The following is a 16,370-nucleotide window of genomic DNA, read 5'->3' as shown; positions in this document are numbered from 1 at the left end:
GGATGAACTGAATGGTGCTAGATGGACACTAGCAAAATACCAGGGATGTAATCGATATCTCAATGAGAGAGGATGACGAACATCCCTGAACAGGATCTATGACTGAAACTTAATCTTGCTTGAGATCTAAAGACATGGTTGGAAGTGAAGAAGAACATACATGAACTTATTTTCCACCTAAATGATGATGTATATAACTTTAAAACTTAGTTTCACTATTCTTTATTTAAACCTTTGTGCTGAGTTGTGGGTCATGCATCAGTATAATAACGGGAATTAGCTACTGAGGGATGTATAACTTTATATGCCTAAGCGCGGAAGGAAGAGATATAGTCTAAGACTGAGCCTTAAGTGGGTTGTGCCCCCTTTTTTCATCCTAGGTATAGGGACTTGCCAGTCATCCATAAGAATCCCCATTATGGGGGGACCTGCCGATACACGGCAACACAGAGACTAACGAATGTTTTCATCGTTAAATGTTAATCTTTAATATAAAATATTATGGATGTAAAATAACACAGGCAATGATTAAAACCCCAACACTAGGATGAATGGCCGATACACGGCTATATGCGATGTAGAGCATGGAATTGCATATATGCTATTACAGCATTTGCACATTCCAATATGGCGCGACCCCTAGCGCATCAGTCCTTCTTCTAATGTGAATAGGATCACATGACATCCCTTTAAATGTTTTGGTTGCCAGGCGCGCGTAGACAACACTGACGAAGGCTTGTAGCTGAAACGCGTCTGTTGACACTGTAAAATAAAACCAAGGAAAGGCATTACCCTTCTGTCTACGAGTGCTGATTTTCGAAAATAATCACTAAGGAAATTGAGCGTGATATATATATATATATATATATATATATATATATATATATATATATATATATTACCTACTGGCGGTCGCCAGTAGGTATATATAGTTAGGATTTTTTCCCTATGGGATTTTTGAAAATTCTATGTCTAATAACTTTGGCGTTTGTGGACGGAATTGGCTGAAATTTTCTGGAAAATGGAACATTTTGTTTCTGAGCAGCCCCTGAAAATTTGGGGGGGTTTCGTCCAGGGGGGGCCGAGAAAAAAGGGGGGTCCCAAAACGTGTTTTTAACATTGAGTTTTCCATAGGGCGGTTGGCCTCACTTTTAGCCCGAACGGCTGAATGGATTTGCACGAAACTTGGCAAAATTGTAGGGACTGGTAGCCCGATGTGCCTTTTGTAGGTCTCAATATATGTGCTCCAGTGGATTTTGAGAAATTAACGTTTAAAAAAAGATATATATCTGTAACAGCGGACCGGGCAGCGCCCCGGTTCGCGGACCTTACGCGTACCGGAACTTCGCGTAGCGAAGCTGATTGGCTCTCCGGTGTCTGTCAACATTCTAAACAGTCCGGAGCGGCCGCCATCTTGTCTCTCGGTAGGATTGAGAGACAAGAGGAGGCCAAAACAAAGGGGGAAATAACCATAAGGGGGCATACTAGATCCTCCCTGACCCCCTAGGTTTAATGTGGAGGTTTTAAAAGGGCCCCGCGGGGCAAAAAAAATAAAAAAAAATTTTTGTTTTTTTGCGTGGGTAGCGCCCGGTCCGCGAACCGGGAAGCGTTCTGGGCAGCGTACTGCAATGAAAAATGAATGATAGACTTTTCAAATACTGTATGTTAATTGATTGTTGGTTTTGTTGATTATTTTTTATTTTTTTTTATTTTTTAAGCAATTATTTATTATTGTGATTGTGTTTCAAAATGTAATAACATTTCTAACATTTCACTGTCTGAAATGTCGTCATTTTCATTGAACATAGCTTGTAATCTATGAGGGTGTAAAATGTCCTTAATATTTTTCAAATGTTTGTTCTCTCTTTCACAGATTGAAAGTATAAAAACAAAAAGTGAGTAAGTTAACGACAATTATAAGGTAAATGTTTTGTACTCTTTTTGTTACATTTCTATCACATTCACCTACTATTAGTTCCACTGCTTCATTTCTTTAACCCTCAGTTTCCTGCCTTTGCTACTTTCCTCATTCCTTTCTCTATTACCTACTTACTCAACTCCTTCCACTCTTTTTCTCAGTCCCTCTCTTCTCATAGTTCCTCACTCTTGTTCACTCACTCCGTCTCTATTACTCTCACTGTCTCTGACTGATCACTCTTTCACTACTTGTTCATTATGCTTTCTCTGTGTAGTTGAAGCACACTAAGGGGCATATTATGAACACAGCCAATAAAATTATTGCTCTTTTTATTGGCAGAAAACTGGTGCAAAAGTGGTTTTAGTGGCAGTTTTCTGCCGCAAAAGCAGCTTTAGCGACACATTTCTGCCAATAAAAGCTGCAAAACTTTTATTGCATATGTTGATGATATGGCTCTATGTTACTTACATTTCTTTGCTGTTTCAATTAATCTTTTTCTGTTATTTTTTGTTTTCTGTTTTCTATTTTTTCTCTCTGTTATTCTTCATGTTTTAATCTTATTTTGAACATTCACTCACATTCTCCAAGAAACTCTTCTTTGTTAATGTTATACTCTCTTTTTTTTTCTTTCACTTCGTTATCTATTTTGTTTTTCACAATTATACCCTCTTCCGTCTTTTCTTCGGTAAATAGATCTATTAAACAGTATCTCTTCTTTAGTCCCTATAGCTGTCTTTCTTTTAACATCACTCTCTGTTTACTTTCCTTATACTTACTCTATTTTTTATTTTTTTTTGGTTAGCTCCCGGTCCGCGTACCGGGAAGCTAACCGGGAAGCGAACCAAAAGAAATAGAGCTTGCCAGAGTGCTAAACATTCTAGCAATTTTTTAATAACGGGGAGGTAGTTCTGAAAAGAACTTTTTTTTTATATTTTTGTTGTTTTATATATTTTTTTTCTTTTTTGAACATTATTTGGTTTTTTTGTATTTTTTGAACACTTATTTGTTTTTTTTGTTTTTTTTCAAAGGGAAAGAACAGAAAGAGGCATTGAAAAAGGCTCAACAGGAGCAAAAAAAAAAATTAAAACTTGCTGCGTTTGGAGCATCGGTGTTTCTCGAAAGCCAAATTAATTAATTTCAGACTCATGTTTGCGCATGAAATTAAAGTGCCACAATATAAGCATGTCAGCTTCATATGGACAACATTTTTTTGAATATTTGGCACTGTTTCGTTGGCCTCTCCAAATGTGAGAGAGATATCAGTAGATGTTCTTGTCACCGAAGTTGGGGGGTTCTGTTGTAGTTCACGCATCTCTGCACGACTATAGTTGTTTGGATGCCACCTCTGCATATGTCGGTGCATCGTGTGATTTCCAAAACTGTATTTTTTATTAGTGCCCCGGGATAACTTTTCTTGGCAGATAAGGCACGTAGCATAGCGTGCATTGACTTTTTTCTCTCCTGGTGGAATGGAAAAAAATTGCCAGATAAAGCTAACTTTGCGATGAGATACCCGGGGTAACTCTTTGACAAATCGTGGTCCCTCTTCTTCCTCTCCATCTTGTTCTTCCTCTTCCTCCTCTGTGTCTCCAATAAACTGTGCAGGTGGTCCTCTCTTCCTATGAGGAGATGGTGGTGGTGGTGGTGGGGGTGCAGAAGCTGAAGCTACTATTGAAGCCATTTTTTAATCAGAGCAAATGATCAGGTCTTCCTTTCTCAAAGTTGAAAGTCAGAGTGAGAAAAAAGGTGGGGGCTTTCATCATTTGGGAAAAAAAATAGTTCTAAACCAATGAAAAGTGTTATTTTTAGGTCACCTGACCTAGCCTTACATCATTATGAAACCAAAAGTGAAATGAACCAATGAAAAGTTTTATTAACAAGTCACATGACCTCTCACGCTCATGTTACGCGCTGCGGAACGCGCCCCGGTTAGCTTCCGGGTCGCTGCGCTTCGCGCCTCGGTCCACGCCCCGGGGCACTTCCGGGTGCGCTAACGCGGTACGTCACAAGACGCATTACGCGGCAACGCGATACGTCGCGCTTTCGCGACGCGCCGCGGATCGCTTCCGGGGAGCTGCGTTTCGCGCCTCGGTCCGCGCCCCGGGGCACTTCCGGGTGCGCTAACGCGGTACGTCACAAGACGCATTACGCGGCAACGCGATACCGTCACTATGTTGATTTCTTACCGGTTCGCGGACCGGGTCGCGGCATCAATTTGAGCTAACGGAAAGCTTTCCGGTTCGCGGACCGGGAGCGAAACAAAAAAAAATATTTTAAAAAAATTATTAATAAACATATAAAATATATTTTTGGATTTAAAGAAGAATACATTTTACAGCTATAGATATTAGCTTTTAAAAAACCAATGAAATTCACTGAAAAAACCATAGGTTATAGACCATATATAGTTAGGAATTAGCATTTACAAAACCTTGAAAATTCACTGAAAAAACCATAGGTTATAGACCATATATAGTTAGGAATTAGCATTTAGAAAACCTTATTTTACTCACACAAAACCATTGAAATTCCATATATAGTTAGTTGCACTAACTATATATCGCGCACCCGCAATCCACTGCTGATGATGTCACATATTACATCATTCATGACATGGTCAGTGACATCACTGATGACATCACTGATGACATCTCAAATGACATCACTGATGACATCATCTAGTGTCTGTGTGTTTTTGTAAAGTTTAAATACGTTTTACATATTGAAGAATAACTGGATGTATGGAAGACTGAGTGTGTGTGTGGCTGGCTGGGAGGTGTGTGACTCTGTGCATATCAATGTGTACTTGTATCAGTGATTGTATAAGAGAGTAAGTATGTGTTAGTATATGTGTGAAAAGTATGGTGTTCTGTGTTTAACTATAGATGAGGAAATCGAAGTGTGATTGATTCTTCACAGGACTGACTAGGTGTATGAGTGCATATGATAGTGTTCTAATAATAACTGACTGTATGTATGAGTAATTGTATGGGTGAATGAGTGAATGTGTGTGTAGACGTACGAATCAGTGAGTGCGTATGTAGTAACTGGTATTGGTGTGTCATGATGTCATCAGTGATGTCATTTGAGATGTCATCAGTGATGTCATTTCAGATGTCATTAGTGATGTCATCAGTGATGTCACTGAAGTATGGTGTTCTGTGTTTAACTGTATAGATGAAGAAATGGAAGTGTGATTGATTCTTTACAGGACTGACTTGGTGTGTGAGTAACTCCATGGATGAGTGGCAGTGTGTGACTGTCTGCATAGGTGTATGAGTGCATATGATAGTGTTGTAATAATAAGTGACTGTATGTATGAGTTATTGTATGGGTGAATGAGTGAATGTGTGTGTAGACGTAGGAATCAGTGAGTGCGTATGTAGTAACTGGTATTGGTGTGTCATGATGTCATCAGTGATGTCATTTGAGATGTCATCAGTGATGTCATCAGTGATGTCATTTGAGATGTCATCAGTGATGTCATCAGTGATGTCACTGACCATGTCATGAATGATGTAATATGTGACATCATCAGCAGTGGATTGCGGGTGCGCGATATATAGTTAGTGCAACTAACTATATATGGAATTTCAATGGTTTTGTGTGAGTAAAATAAGGTTTTCTAAATGCTAATTCCTAACTATATATGGTCTATAACCTATGGTTTTTTCAGTGAATATATATATATATATATATATATATATATATATATATATATATATATATATATATATATATATATATATATATTTATATTACCTAGTGGCGGTCGCCAGTAGGTAGTTATAGTTAGGATCGTTTTCCATAGGAAATCTGCAACATTCTATTGAGAATAACTTTGGCACCGAATGAGGGATCTGCCTGTAATTTTCCTTAACTGTGCCTCGCTGTGCTCCGCTCCTTCCCTGAAGGTTTCGGGGGGATCCGTCAAGCGGGGGCTGAGATAAAAGGGGGGTCCCAAAACGTGTTTTCCCCATGTTAATTTCCATAGGGCGGTTGGACTCACTTTTAGCCCGAACGGCTGAATGGATTTCCACCAAACTTGGCAAATTTGTAGGGACTGGTACCTCGATGTGCCTTTGCTATGTCTCAAGATATATGCTCCAGTGGTTTTTACGAAAATTAACTTTGAAAAAATATATATTGGGCTACATTGGGCTATATATATGTTAGAGCCCAAATGTAGCCCAATGTAGCCCAATGTAGCCCAAAGATGGCCACCAGAGTCACAAAAAAAAACAAATGTAGCCCAAATATCAGCCAGATGTAGCCCAACTATAGCCCAATGACAGAATGTCTCAGAGTGTTCTAAAGAACAACTAGAACGCTAACAGTCTTACTTATGACAAAAGTATGGCACACCTGAAGTCATCTTGATTGGAATAAAGTGGTAACACTTAATACATTTAATTTGAAAAGGAACAAAATGAGGGGTTTCATTTTGCCATAGAAATTTGATATATATAATAGGGAGGCGTCTATGCAAGCTTGCGAGGACTCAGCCCGGATGGGAGGGGTGCAGCAGAGTGACTTTACCGAAGCGTGAAGACGTTTGCTAAATCATATATATATATATATATATATATATATATATATATATATATATATATTCACTGAAAAAACCCTAGGTTTCACACCAGTTATAGTTAGGAATTAGCATTTAAAAAACCTATTAAATTTACTGAAAAAACCCTAGGTTTCACACCAGTTATAGTTAGGTGGAAATTTTACTCGCATAAAACCATTGAAATTCCCACGTTATAGTTAGTTGGACTCACTATAACTTGCGCGTGCAATGCACTGCTGATGACATCACATATTACATCACTCATGACATGGTCAGTGACATCACTCATGACATCACTGATGACATCTCAAATGACATCACTGATGACATCATCCAGTGAATGTGTATCTTTCTGAAAAATAAATATTTTTTATATATGTATATCTAAAGGTTGATGGAAGAATAAATGGGTAAATAAATGTCTAGATGGATGTTTTATTGTGTAAAATTGATTGGTTAACTGACTTATTAAATGTATCTTAATGAATACATATATTAGGGAGTAATGTTTAAATATTTAAATATCTGTATCTGTGTCTCACTTTGTGTATAAGTGGCTGCATGGGTTGGTGAGTAGCTACATGAGTGTGTATATGGGTTATTAGTTGTTTTTTTGAGTATCAGTATCAGTGTCTGTATGGTTCGGTGGGGGATATTACTTAGAGCACAGATGCATGAATGAGTGACTCACTATTTGTATGTATTTTGAAGACAGCATGTGTGCAAGACTGTATGGGTGGATGATTGTGTGTATGGGTGGGTTAGTGAGTATGTGTTTTTATAATTGATTGTTTAAGAGAGTAAATATGTTTCAGTTTCTGTAGAAGTATGTGTAGTGGTGTGTATATAGCAGTATAATCAAGTAAATGTTTTTTTGATAGTTTATTTGCATGTGTGAATTTGTGTGTGAGTAACTATATGGATGAGTATTATTGTGTAACAGGATGTATAGGTGTATGAGTACATATGATGAGTAAGTACATGCATGAGTGACTATATAGAACTGTTGGTGAATGAGTGGATGTGTATGTAGATGTTGGAATTACCTAATAAGTTGTTGTAATTGGTATTGTTTTCTCCTTTTTTAAGAAAATGTTAGTTTCTATTTTTGAATGTGTGTGTCAAAGGTTATTTTATGCTGATAGGAGGTCTGCCACTTTGTCACAAGGATGTTGTCATCAGTGACTCTGTGCATATCAATGTGTACTTGTATCAGTGATTGTATAAGAGAGTAAGTATGTGTTAGTATATGTGTGAAAAAGTATGGTGTTCTGTGTTTAACTGTATAGATGAGGAAATCGAAGTGTGATTGATTCTTTACAGGACTGACTAGGTGTGTGAGTAACTCCATGGATGAGTGGCAGTGTGTGGGTGTCTGCATAGGTGTATGAGTGCATATGATAGTGTTGTAATAATGAGTGACTGTATGTATGAGTGATTGTATGGGTGAATGAGTGAATGTGTGTGTAGACGTAGGAATCAGTGAGTGCGTATGTAGTAACTGGTATTGGTGTGTCATGATGTCATCAGTGATGTCATTTGAGATGTCATCAGTGATGTCATTTGAGATGTCATCAGTGATGTCATCAGTGATGTCACTGAAGTATGGTGTTCTGTGTTTAACTGTATAGATGAGGAAATCGAAGTGTGATTGATTCTTTACAGGACTGACTAGGTGTGTGAGTAACTCCATGGATGAGTGGCAGTGTGTGGGTGTCTGCATAGGTGTATGAGTGCATATGATAGTGTTGTAATAATGAGTGACTGTATGTATGAGTGATTGTATGGGTGAATGAGTGAATGTGTGTGTAGACGTAGGAATCAGTGAGGAAGATTGGAGATATTTATCTTACACGCCGTCCCTTTTTCAGGACTTCCTAATGATTCTTTCTAACATATAGTATGTATGTGGCTGTGTGTATCCATGTGTGAGTGGGTGTTTGAGGGACTGACTGGGTGTGTGAGTGGGTATATGATTGGTTGTATGGGTGAATTATTGGGTGTGTGGGTAGCTGTATGGGTGAATAAGTGGGTGTGTGAGTAGCTATGTGGGTGATTGGCTGGATGCGTAGCTGTATTAGTTAGTGACTGGCTATATGAGTGGCTGTATGGTTGAGTGAGTAGCTGTATTGGTGAGTGACTGGCTATATGAGTGGCTGTATGGTTGAATGAGTGGCTGTGTAAGTGGCTGTATGGGTGAGTGACTAGGTGTGTAAGTGGCTGTATGGGTAAGTGCGTGGCTGTTTGAGTGGGTGTTGGTTAACTAAGTGGGTGTGGGCCACACACTGAAAATCTCATAAGGAGCCAGTAAGTGTACACCAGAAAGAGTATGGTGAGGGAAGCCCACTATAGATAGATGCCAAAATGTGTGTCTGGGGAGTGCAAAGAATATCCTTCTTAAAATAAACTAATTGTCATCAACGTTTTACTTTCGGAGCTGTTGAATTGTGTTTCAATGGTAAAATGCATTGCCAGATGGGTAGCAGGCTACTCATAAGACTATGTTTTGTTGAGATGTTGGTGGGGTCGATAATAGAAGTGTTTTTAATGTGTGTTATGAAGAGTTGTGCTCTTATTGTGGTGAAAGTAGTGGAGTTTACAAAAGAGGTATGATGATATGCTTACAAGGTGTTGATGTGTCTGTTTGGAATTGTGCAAGTATCTATGTATAACCTACAAGAGAGGTTGTTTTGGGTTGTGAGTGACCGGTAGGTTGCTCTTATGGTATCTCTGTGACAGTGAGTCTGTGTTTATGCAGAGTGAAGTAGAGGAGATTGAGAACTGGTTGCACAAGCGGTTGTGCCAACCATGCTTCTAGGCAGTTAAGCTCCATTTCTAGGAGAGATGCACTGAGTTGTGTGCTGGCCAAACACACACACACACTATGGTGGTGAATATGTCTGTCTCTTGGTTGGTGTTCCTAATTTTGCTGCCTCTATGGAGAAGGTATTGTGTGCCGAGGTGTCATACTAGGGTGAAGGGTAATATTTTGGGAATACATTTGTAGTATTATTTGAATGAAGTTTGGGGCCATGTATGGTTGACTGTCACCTCATGATAGAGGTGGATCGCCTGCCCATAGCCAGCCAACTAAGCACTTGGAGGGTTTGTGAAATAAAGTAACTTAAGCAAGGGTGTAGGAATTGTCTTGCTGCAGAATGTGGATTCTTTACAGTTTTCAGGACAGGTAGAGTATGGACATTTGTGAAGCCAAGATAGGATTTAAGGAAGAGTGAAGATGCAAAGTTTTTTTTTGCAAATGTTGAGTATTTATCATAAGAACTACAGAAAAAGACACAAAAGTCAATATGCTCTGCATGGCCTGGCCTTTGGCATAAAGTTTGGGACCTTTGAAAGAATTTTTCATGCAACTTTACTTATGTGAAGTTTATGCTGAATCACTCATAAGGAAAAGCTAAACAAGACATGGCACTGACACTGGCCTTATGGCGCTCATGGACGAATTTTGGCTCACCTTAAATTGAGACAGCTTTGCGCCTTGATCCTGCCTTGGTCCTTTTTGATCTGAGCTTAGCCTTTGCTACAGTATCTCTTTAAACTCTCTGTCATCACCTATTTTAGCATGGCTGTCAGGACTAAACTTAGGCCTGTTGTAGTACTTGATTACTGATTTGCTCTCTGCTGCTCTACCGCCATCATTTTCACTCTACATTTCTATATTTGCTCTGGAGAAATGTGGTGTATTACTGGGATCCTCCCCGACATCTACACTTTATGATATTTACATGATTACCCTTAACTACCCTTATTATCTACTTTAGGCTGCTCGATGATGGCCTATGCTGCCATCACTTAAATTGTTGTGTCCTTTAATGACAAAGTCAATTGTGTCCAGATTCAGTGAATGCATGTACAATATAGCTCTATGGATGATCACTAATTCTACTAAACTTAGCAGTCATAAGGCAGAGGTCTTAATGTTTGGAAGCCACCCTTGTATGTGAAACTCAGCCTGATGGGTGCAAAATGTGGTGCTCCACTCAGCCACATCCTATTACTCACAATTGATGAGTTCATCATCATAAATGTTTAATTCAGAAATAAATCCATGAAAAATTGGTCATCATCATCAATAAGGGTTAATTTGAATATTAAAAAATATTCATAAAAGTGGTACAGACATTATATCAACAATTCGTCGCATAAATAAATAAAAAAAACATAGGCAAAAACATCCCATCAGATAGGAAGGTGTTTCCGTTTGAAAGCGGCTGACTTTGAAAAAACTGCCAACGTTAGAACAAACCTGAATTTTGGGTAACATACTTGAAAAAACAGTTCAGGCTTGCGTTGTCTAAATCAATTCATATTTAAAATTGGTTTTAAAGACTTTCTGGTAAGCGGTGTATAATGTTTACAATAGAAAACAAAGTTGCCACGGGTTTGCACAGCAGCCTCGCCACAAGAGCAAACTAAAACAGAGCAATTGTCATATTGGCCCAGGGGAAAGCACAGTAGAAATCTTAAGGTCCCTAGGCAAAATTTGGCTAAAGGTGTTCTCTCCCAGGGGCTCATGACCCAACTCAGGTACGGCTAGAAGCTATATGTTGCTGGTATAATTGCATACTCTTGCAGGCAACGTTTACTCAACTGCTCCTGCTCCCTGGAGTCTGTGCAAATCCTAAGGTTAATTGCACAACCTCCAGGATATCGGCTTTATTTCGGGAGGAAGGAGATGAAAATATACTCTCCCTGCCGATAGCCTTGGACATAGACTCTACATAGTTCAGCCAAGGACTTGTAAAACCCTTTTTGCAGTCGAGACAATCAAGTATGATTGTTCTATTCAGTGAGGTAGACTTATTAGATCAAACTGAGTCCCAAAGGACAAGCTGGCCATCCGGATTAGATCTGACGCATAAGTGATGACCATCTCCTCATGGAAGAAAACGTGCAGTGTTGAGGGTGGTAGGCCAAGGAGTGGATGACAAAAACGGTTCTCCTCTGTCTGAATAGAAGCAAACTCTCTATAGCTTTACATACCCACACCATGTGTTAGCACAGGCAGACATTTTCACTGAAATACCTCCGTAGGGGGCTGAACTGGTTTATTGTCCATTCTCTTGGCAAAATCATGTAGTGCTCCCACAAATCAACTGAATTTGAGACAGCGGTGATCTACGCATGGTAGCCATGAGGATTTCTGGTCGACGACTACCCTTAAATAGGGGAAGTCCAAGACCCTTTTAATGCGCCTACCTTTGATCAAAAAAGAAACCTTCCTTCTTTGATTTAGGGCCACAGACCATACACTTAGTTTTGGGGGTGTTAATGTCTAAGTCTTGTCCATCAGTAAAAGCGACAACACTTCTGATTAAAGTCCTCAGTCTATTTGGGGTACGAAACATTAACACAGCATCATCTGCATAGAGCGGTGTAGCTTTAATCATGGGCATGTCCTTCCCTGCACTTCCTAAACATTTATTTAATCCATTGATGTATAATAAAAACAGGAACAGGACCAGGACACAGTCCTGGCAGACTCCTCGTTGTAGTTCGAAGAAGTCTGTACATTCGCCCCCAGCCCATATCTGACAGATGCATTTACCCCATAACGCAAGGCACGAAGAAAAGTAACCAAATCCTTTTCGAGCCCATACTCCAAAAGAATGTCCCAGAGCTTGGTGAGGTTAACTCTATCAAACGTGCTGCTTAAATAAATGAAGGAGAGAAACAACAAACCTCCCTTGGCAAGTATGTATTTACTGACTATTAAGGGAAGGTTGAGGCATTGCAACCCATATTGTCTGGGCGAAATTACTTAGATATCACTCATACAATCCTCAAACCTTCTAATAGCTATACACCCAATTACCTTCACTGTCAAATCCACAAGTGAGATTGGTCTATAGCACCGTGGATCGTCTCAAGATCCTCTTTTATATACTGGAAGGATTACAGCGCTATACTAGGGTCAAGGGAAACCCTGTAAAGTAGCATTGTTAAGGACATAAGTAATGATCGGGCCAAATGCTTCCCATTCACCTTGTATAAGTCCATCAGGATGCCATCCGGCACCGCAGCCTTCCTTGACAGGCTTTCTAGGATTGCTTCGCTAACTTTGGAGAAATCAAACTTTATAGAGAGGGGGAAGAACGCTGAACAGTCCTCTAAATTGAAATCCATAGTGGGCATAAAAGAATAAATAGCTTTAAAGTGGGTAACCTATTTCTCTTCACTAATATTGGACCCCAAATCAATAGTCAAGGCTTTAGTCGGCTTGGGCCTGTTAATGATTTACCAGAAAGCTTCTCTATCTTTAAGTTTGATTTCTGCCAAGCAACCATCCCTGGTATCTTGTTTTATGGTTCGATCTCTGTTCCTAAAGGTCCTTCTACGTGCCAGTACTTTGACCTTGCCCCTAGGGACAGATGCTAAAGCATTTCTGAGGTGCTCATTTGATAGCCTACAGTCCCTATCAAAGCATCCTGGTTTTATATTATCCCTGGTTCTCACTTGACAAAGGAGGCTTTGTTTGATCTGCAAGTTCAAGGAGCTAAAGACCATAGGTATTGTATCACTAGACTGGGGTTTATCCAATTAATCATCCAGAATGAAGTATAGGTTAGTTTTGACCAATAGGGTAAGAAGTTGGGAGTTATCAACTTCCAGCCACCTAAGCCTCAATCCTTGGTTGTGAGGGACAAAAAACACTGCACTGTGCTTAGAATCCTGTTTCCAGAGAGTTCCTAGAACCTAAGAACATTTTTCCGACATAGTCTGCCTCCGACATATGTCATCAATATCACATGCCATAGATGGAATGGAGGAGGCTACCACTGCAATGTTCATTAATGACACTGGAGGATTCAGCTGGAAACCCATCCCTGAAATGGTGTTACTAGCAAGAGTAGGCATATTTAACAGACGCTTTCATTGGTGAGGAGCCCTCCCCTAACGTGCCATCAGACAGGAGAACCTTCATTAGCATCTTCATCCACATACCAAAAGTGCATTCCCCAAGTGAATTAAACAGTTAATCTATTTAGATCAATGATAGGAATTGCCACAAACAACAGGGTTCTCCTGTGCCCCTTCCCTCCACTGTGCTGTTGAATCCTAAAACACATGAAAATGCAAAGTAGAGTTTTTTTTTAGCAAAATAGAGTTTAGAGTTGTGTGCCTGGCATGCGCAGAGCCTCTGCCCTCCAGTGTCTATGAAAATGAGATCCTGCACCAGCTAGCCCACAGATCTACTGCAATAAATCATAGGCTGAGCTGAGCAGGGAACAATATCAAAGCTCTGCACCCATAAATCAGGCACTAATGTAATCCTGCGAGGGTGCCACATCTGATTAATTTATGTCAGCTCTTCTCCGGCTGTCACCGTGGCTATTCCCCGCATCGCTCTCTCCCTCCCTACAACAACCTGTCAGATACCACGCTCTGGACCAATGGTGAGACCACTGAATCATTGCAGGAGCACAGTACAGGAGAAGGAAATGCACAATCTGGCTGATAACATTTAAGATTTGTCCTTGTACTTTGGGAGTTTCTCTTAATATTACTCGAGAAAAAAAACTTGCACTGGGCCTACAGTGGTTGCCAGAATGTCCGGTGTATATCCTGTAGTTATTAATGTATGATGTGCATGATAACATCTAGTTAAGCAATATGTTTACACTATCACACAAAGTGATGGTAGCTACTGTGTCTTTGCCAATAGGGCTATCTTTCCATGGAATCACTAATTTTTGATTTGCTTAAAACTTTGACACCATTAGGTGCATCTGCACAAACCATCCAATCACAAAGCTTTAGGGGCTGGGTTTCTGCATGTTAACTTTTGTACAGATGTGTCTGGGGGAGAATAAAGGAGGGGTCAAAGATTTTCCATTTTCTTTTTAATTACCATGAGAAACTTTGCTTTCAAGTACAGCAACAACTGCTGAATGGAATTGACCCAAACATGGCATGAAACTAGAACTTTACTAAGAGGCCTGCCTCTGTTTGGTTTAGCGTAAATCAGTTCAAATAATATTGTGATATTTATGTTACAAAAAGGTGTGAGATGGAGTTAATTTTGGAGATAGCTGGACCATTAATTTGAGAATCCTCCAAGAATTGTTTAATTAGTGAAGGATTCAAGTATCTTTTTTTAAATAAATTTTAAAAACAGCATTTGCGGAGGGAGCATTTTTTTTCCTCATCAATAGCAGATTCATGGACCCAAACACATTCCAGAAATCTGCATGATCCGATTGGCTTGTTGACACAGACAAATATATGTTGCAACCCCCATTAACAGCTCAGTCTACCAAGCAATGCATTAGGAAACATAAATAAAAATATGTCACTAAGAATCCAGTGAGCATATCTTACCCCTACACCTTATGTGGGAGAGCCCTCGACATTAATATTAATTTTAAAAAGTTAATATTGGCATGGAATTCGCAATCTCCATAGCAGAGTGTAGAAAGATTGTGTTACGCCACTTTCAACTACAATGCAAAACAACGAATTTTTAAGTGAAACTCAGTAGCTCAAATAAACTTGAATGAGCCCCAAGGCAAAGAAAACTACAAATCCCAATGTTCATGACTCTGTACTCTGCAGACACTGAAGGATTGGTAATGAGGGATGATTTAAGCAACACACCAAGACCAGATAGAAACGTGACAGTCGACCTCTTCTAAAGAAAAACAATTTCAACTTTATCCTGGATTTCAAAACCAAAGATGCAACTAGGTCCCACCAATGAGGTGACAGCAGCGTGACGCCATCAGCAACAGGATTCCTTCTGCACTGAGGTGGTGGCCAGGGGAGGAATCATCAAAATGCCACTTTAACTTAAACTTGGGAACAAAAGGGGTTAGGTCCTTTATGTGGTGAGGGCTAGACCTAATAACATTAGTAAACAACACAAAATGCCCAAACCACAGTTACTCAATACAATTTTTTGATATAGGGTAAGAAACACTTTATTATCGCTTCCCTGGACACCATTATTTTGTGTCAATCATTTTGTATTTTCTATAATTTGAAAAAATTGCTGACAGAAAAAAGACATTGATTGCAAATATTTACAAATATTTACAAGGCTGGACTAATGTTAGCAAACATTAAGGGCAAAGACTATTTACACATTTTAGAAATTATTAGAACACACAATAGAAAATATTCTCACATCAGACATTATTGAAAAAATAATAATACAAACATATCAATTTACGAACAACAAAACGCTAACAAACACTGAATGAGAGAAACTAGGGGTTGGGAAGATAAATGATTAAATAGCTTGTATATTTTAGTGCTGGACCAGCCGGTCCTAGCTTTAGTGCAACAGTAATACTTTATGTCTCCCAACCAATACTGCCGACGTGTTTCTAGACCAGACTGGAGTCACTGGTCTGTCATCAGGGCTGTATGTATCTTGTATCTGTGGGATACAAAAGCAATGTTTTGCTTAATCTAGTGTGTGGGCTCCTTTTTATCATACAGTAGCTGTAATGTCGGTGTGCGCTACATACCAAGGCTGCTCAGTGTTGAATTTCAGATCGGGTCTTTTGGGGGTCCGTTTAAATGAAATAACGTGGCCAGGCAGAGAAGCCTAAAAGAATTTAAGGGATGTTTTTAATTTTTATCATTACGAGATTGGTACAATATATTCACTAGCTAAAACAAGTTGGGGAGCGGAAGCATACCTTTTACTTTCAGTAGTGCCGAGTGCTGGCAAGGTCCATTAAAAGCGGCGTGACCATCAGTTTGGGTTCTGAGATATGGGAAAGATTAATATTCAGACGCTTAGCGGTGTGCACATTATGTTAAACACTCGCTTGGAGAATTTGAGAAGGGATTGCCTACCTTGATTTAATCTCTCATTTGCGCATAAATGGAATTGTTGATTTCAGCATTCTA

The sequence above is a fragment of the Lissotriton helveticus genome, chromosome 3_1 (assembly GCF_964261635.1).
Source record: "Lissotriton helveticus chromosome 3_1, aLisHel1.1, whole genome shotgun sequence".
In the NCBI taxonomy this organism is placed as follows: domain Eukaryota; kingdom Metazoa; phylum Chordata; class Amphibia; order Caudata; family Salamandridae; genus Lissotriton; species Lissotriton helveticus.
Note: the sequence above shows the minus strand (reverse complement) of the source record.